The sequence below is a fragment of the Protopterus annectens genome, chromosome 7.part0 (assembly GCF_019279795.1).
Source record: "Protopterus annectens isolate FY-2018-M chromosome 7.part0, PAN1.0, whole genome shotgun sequence".
NCBI lineage: Eukaryota > Metazoa > Chordata > Ceratodontiformes > Protopteridae > Protopterus > Protopterus annectens.
Genome location: NC_056739.1, coordinates 972,765,064 through 972,771,063, shown reverse-complemented (window position 1 = coordinate 972,771,063; position 6,000 = coordinate 972,765,064).

Here is a 6,000-nt window from a genome sequence, read left to right as displayed (position 1 = left end):
AGTGCTAAGTGGCTACTCATGTTGGTTAGGACCAGGTACATGAGATTGAAACCTGCCAGAGGAGTGTTGACCGGCTGATCCACTGCACTGCCATTGTCAAAGCCAGGTAATCTATGTGCATTCATGTTCAGGTGGCATAGGTCAGGCACACTATGGCTGGGTATTTGAAATCACCCAGGAGCAGGATAGATGATTGAATCCTGGCAGATTCCAGCAGATCCCAATAGGTGTTGTGGGTGTCCATAGTCATGGTTGGAGGTCTGTAGCTAGTTATGATTTGAGTAGGTGTTTTGTCAACTATTAACTACACTCCAGATGTCACCAGTGTGACATACTGTTTGGCCAGCCTGGAGGTGTGTATGTGTATGCTCATGTTCAATACTCCACCTCTTGTGGCATTGCAGGCCTCCATTTGAGCTCTAAACGTATGATGGGATGAGTGACCTGGCAAGGTTGGTGTGCTCTCCACAGCTAGAAAGCAGGTGTCAGTGACTGTACAAATGTAAGCATCCTACAAGCCCAGGTATGCTTGCATTGATATGGGTGTCATGGTAAAACACCTAGCTCCTGTTAGAGCAAGGCATCTGCACAAAGGCACTCATCAGTGGTGGGCAAAGGCCAGTAAATAGTGTCACTTTATTAACCTAGCTGAAATACGCTTAGTTACCAGCAAAGATAGTACCACATTCACAGGTGTACTCTGCAGGATATGACATCTGACAATGAAATGTATGCTAATTTGTTATGACCAGTCTTTAATGGGTTGCCAGTGATGTGCCAGACAATACACAACTGTCTGAGGCATTGACTACAAATATGAGGCAGACATGTGGTTAGTCTGTAAAACTCTGGACAGTTGTCAGGTTTGGGCTCAGTATATCACATACAGTTCAACACACTCATCTGCACCTGTTGTATAGTATGCACATGCCCTATGTACATCTCTTACATTTTTAAGACAAGCATATGTATCAGAGTAGCATTCACAGGTGACACATGAATAATTACAACATCCCAGGTAGCTGGCCTACCAGTGACACACTCAGTATTGGACAACAGAGACTCTATTAGTAGTCATATATGAGCTGACCTTTGCTGGGGTGACTCAGGAGCCAGAGATGTGCTCCCTGTCAATGCAGGCAGGGAAAGCAGAAATGGCCATAGGTGCTGGACAGCAACATGTGAGTCCAGCAGGTCTTGTTACAGCCTAGTCTTTATTGTCCCATTTGACATCATTGCATCCCCCCTTCTGCATTCCATTACATGCTTACATGATTGAAATACCTGTTATAGTGCTCAGGAGTTCTCTCACAACAATGCAAATGTTTAGGTTTGTGTAGTTGCAGTCCATCTTTGTGTAGATGGGTTGAGACCTGTGTTGCATAGACAGCAACTTGCCTTTTGTAGGTACTGCTCATGAGCAGGTAATGGCCTGTGCACCAATCAGTGTCTCCCACTTGCTACTTGCATCCAGAGCAGCTGTGTTGTCTTTCCATTTGCCAATGCCATAGCAACACAGTGCTATAATTATGGCCTTCATGTGTGCCTTGCTCCTTTTCCTTGCTTGTATGGAGGACATTATGGAGGTATGGGTGGCTACAGCTTCAAAGACAGTAGGTGGGAACACCTCTCAGGAGAGGACATGTGGCGACAGCCCAGCAACATGGGGAACAAAGTTCCAGAATTGGGTACAGATTGTAAGTCAGTAGTTCTGTTATACACATAGAGGGTTTTATTTTATTTATTTTACATTTGTTAACCGGGGGTGTCTGACTGAGCCGAAAAGGCCTTTTTTCAGCAGAGACCAAGGGAGAAAAGCTCCACAAGGAAAAATTACAGACACATTTAGTTATTTAGACATGATCAGTATACACACAAATTATAAGAGACATGTTTTTACAGTGGTATGCTGCACATCAACAGTTACAGTGGAGAGAACAAACAAAAAAATATTAATTTTAAAAATAAAGGTAATTAATAGATTTGTGGTGTACAGCTAAAATTTGGAACATAGGTAGAATGCATACATAGTACACAGGTACAGTACATACATTGTAGATTAGCCAGTGTTTCTGAGTAAGATTGAAAACTATTATCAAGTATTCTAGATTTAGTATGTATACATTATCCACTTTCACTAGCCTGGGGAGCAATCATGGCACTGCCAACTTTGCCTGAGATGTTGCCTGATGAGGTCTTTAAAGGAGGCTTTGGCTGATGTGTTTTGAATGCTAGTAGGGACAGAGTTCCATTTTCTAGCCACTGAACTACTATATAGTGCATCTCCAAAGCTATTGTAGCTGTTGGTGACTTGTAGTAGTTTGCTTGATGATCTAAGAGGCCTTTTGGCTGAGTGATGTTGTACTAGGTTTTTGAGGGCAGGATACTTATTGGGGAGGTAATAGATAGAATGACAGAGGCAGAGCTGATTGTAGGTTAGGATGTTGGGCAGTTCAAGCCATTGGAACTGTCTCAAAGCAGTACAGTGATGAGTTCTATATAAGCAATTTGCAGCAAAGTGGGCGATTCTGTTATAGCAGGCTTCCATTTTGCTTAGTTCAGTTTTGTTGAGATTAGTCAGAATGGGAGATGCATAGAGTAGGGTGGATAGAAGTTGCGAGCGAGCAATGGCTGATCTTGTGTTGTTGGTAAGAAATGGTTTGATATGGTAGAGTGACCCCAGTTTGGCATGTACCTTTTTAAAAGTTAAGTTGAGATGACTATCAAATTTTAGGTGGGAGTCTATGGTTATTCCTAATAGCTTAGCCTGTGCCACTGGAGCGATTGGAGTAGCATTTGTGGAGTAGATAGTGAATTGATTGTTAGTGTTTTTGTTAGAACTGGTTATAATCATAAGCTTTGGTAAGGTAGTTTTCAATGTCAGAGAATGCTAGTTGAGTTGTTTGCAGGAGGTGGGAATGTTTTATGCAACACAGATTAAGGTAGTGTCATCTGCATATTGAATGATAGATGCATGCTGTGTGGAGGTATGGAGGTCATTTGTGAAGACTGTGAATAGTAGTGATCCTAAGATAGAACCCTGTGGGACTCCTATAGTTATGGGCAGCTGAGGAGAGAGAGAATTTTCCAATTTTACAGCTTGGTACCTGTCAGTTAAGTAGCTTTGGAACCAGGTAAGAGTGGAATTTGATAGGTGATATTGGTTTAGTTTGTTTAGCAGGATTTGGTGTGAGACTGTGTGAAATGCTTTGGACATATCCAAAAAAAAGAGCTGACACCTGTAGGCCTTCATTTTCAAGACAGTTTACTGTGTCTGTGAAGCAGAGGAGGGCTGTATTGGTACTATGGGCAGGTCTGACAGGATGTTGCTGTCTAGGAGATAGTTTAACATCTGGGTATGGATGCATTTTTCTAGGATTTTGGCCAGTGGGGAGAGTAAAGCAATGAGTTTGTAGTTATTAAGTTCAGTGGAGGTCCCACCTTTTTGTATGGGTGTAACATAGGATATTTTCCAGAGTTTGGGCACATAGTTTTCAACAATTGATCTGTTTATGAGAGTGGAGACTGGGATAGCAATAGCATCTGCTGTGAGTTTCAAGAAATAGCTGGGGAGTAGGTCGGCTGCTGTTGATGAGGTTTTTAGTTTGGAGAGCATGCTTTTGATTGAAGTGGTGGAAACTGCTTTGAGGGTAAAGCTAGTATTAGTGTTATTTGTGTTGGGGGGGATAGTGAGGAAGGAACTGTCTAGTGATACTAAGGATAGAATTGAGTTCACAAAGTGGGAGAATTGTGTTTCGATGGGAACTTTAGTGTCAGTGGTGGTTGGTTTGGGGGTAGCCTTTTAGGTGGATTTTAGTAGCTGGTTTACATTTTTCCAAAATGTTTGAGGGTTGTGTTGGTATTTAGTTTGTAATGTTGTGTAGTAGGATTTTTTTGTCCAGCCTAATACATTTTGTTGCACGGTTGTGCAGTTCTTGGTACTTAGTTAGGCTTTGTGTTTCTTTGTTTTTTTGATAGTAAAGCCAGACAGTGTCTCTGGACTTGAGGATTTGTTTGGTTTCTTTACTGTGCCAGGGGTTTGTAGAGGTTCTAACCTTGATTTTACACAATGGAGCGACAGTGTCTAGGTGTTGTAGAAATGTTTTGTTGAAATATGCTATAGCCTGGTCAAGTGGGAGGGTTTTTAGGGGGGTCCAGTCACAGTTACAGAGTAAAGTGTTGAGGACCTCAGGAGAGATTTTTTGTGTGTTTCTAGTGGATATATAGTTAGTGGTTTTGCATATGCTTGTTCTACCACGTATAAAGTATATTATGTTGTGGTCACTTAAGGTGTCTGGGAGACTGCCTGCATGGGGGTACAATGTGGGGTTGTTAGTTAGGACCCAGTCAAGGATGGATTCGTTTTTAGATTTTTTATCACATCTAGTTGGAATTTGGACTAGCTGCTGGTAGCCAGGGAGATTTATTAGATTACTTGGTGGTTCTGATATGCAGGTGAACCAATCTAGGTTGAAATCCCCCATAATAAGGGTTTCTTGTGAGTATGTGGAAGAACACCAGGATAAGAAGTCTTCAAGGCTAGCAGGTGTATTACCAGGTGGAATATAGATCACAATTGTGGGGATGACCTTTTTAGGGTGAAGTTGTGAGATAAGTATCTCCCAATTATTGGGGGAGGGGTAAGAGTTTGGTAATTGATGTACAGTTAAGTTGGACTTATACAGTAAGGCAGTTCCATCCCCTTTACGAACTGGTGTGTCTTGTCTAATGATATTGTAGCCGGTAGGGAGAACTTCTGAGTTAGCTATGTTTTTATTTAGCCAGGTTTCTGTTAAAGGAACTATGTCTGGGGAGTAGTGTGCTATTGTGGCCTGGAGTTCAGGTATTTTATTTTTGATACTTCTAATATTAATATTTAGCATTAAAAGATGGTTGGTTTTGCTGCTGTTGTTGATTTTCCCAGGGATGAAGAAAGTGGGGGTGTTATGTTCTGACATTTATGTTGGAGCAGTTTGTGTTGGACAGGATGGATTTGGGCCTGGGTTGGGTGGATATCCCCACTTATGGTGAGCCTGGAGTTAAAATGGTTATACAGATATTGGAGTTTGATGAGGAGTGTGAGAAAGTATTGTGTTTTTTTGGAGTAGGAATGAGAGCATATGTGTTTAGTTCTGAATTGGTCCATTATGTAGTTCTTGAATAATTGTGGGCAGATATTATTATAATGTGTGGTGTCTGTATATGAGACTGCATAATGTAGTGTTATGCTACTAAGTTTAGGGATATTGCTAGAGTGATAACTTGTGGTGTTGTAAAGAATTATGAGAAGACAGACTATACTTAGTTGTGTGATAGTCATGGTTATAAAGTTTAAGTTGGTTCTAGGTGGGGGGGTCTCAATAGAAATGATAGGGTTGCACTATATGTGGATGGGGAAGTAGTGTGGGTGATGTAAAAAATGCCTAGTGGGAATGAGAGTGATTGGGAGTATTTTGTGTGGAGCAAGTTGTTGTGGTATAATGCGATATGACTTGAGGAGCTGTGATTGGTGGAGGTGATGTGAGGGTGAGCTGTGGGTGTGGCTGTGATTACTATAAATGTAGAGGTAGTGGGGGCGGAAGGGAATAGGGGGCAGGGCAGGGGAGCGGAGAGAGCCCGAGCATTAGCAAGGGTGAACCGAGCGGGGCAGAGTCCACCAAGACAAGAGAAAAAAGTAAGTATTACTTTACAAATCTGAACACTTTAAACAAATTCCTGAGGTCTAATGGCTTACCAGCAAGCAGAATGTAATTGCTGAAGAGCACTTGTGCCCTAGTAGGAGAATAGAAATTTAAAGATGGCTCCATGCTCAGTATGATTCTAATATAGACTTAGTATTGGAGGAGGGAGATAGCACAAGGGGTGTAAACCAGGTGGAATGCAAAGAAACCAGAGAGGCAATCAGTGGAAATCAGTGAAGGCCTCAGAGGGGGTAAGTAATAATTCAAACTACCTGTAAAGTGAAGGAGAGAAGAGACAGCAAAGTTTATTAAGGTTGGG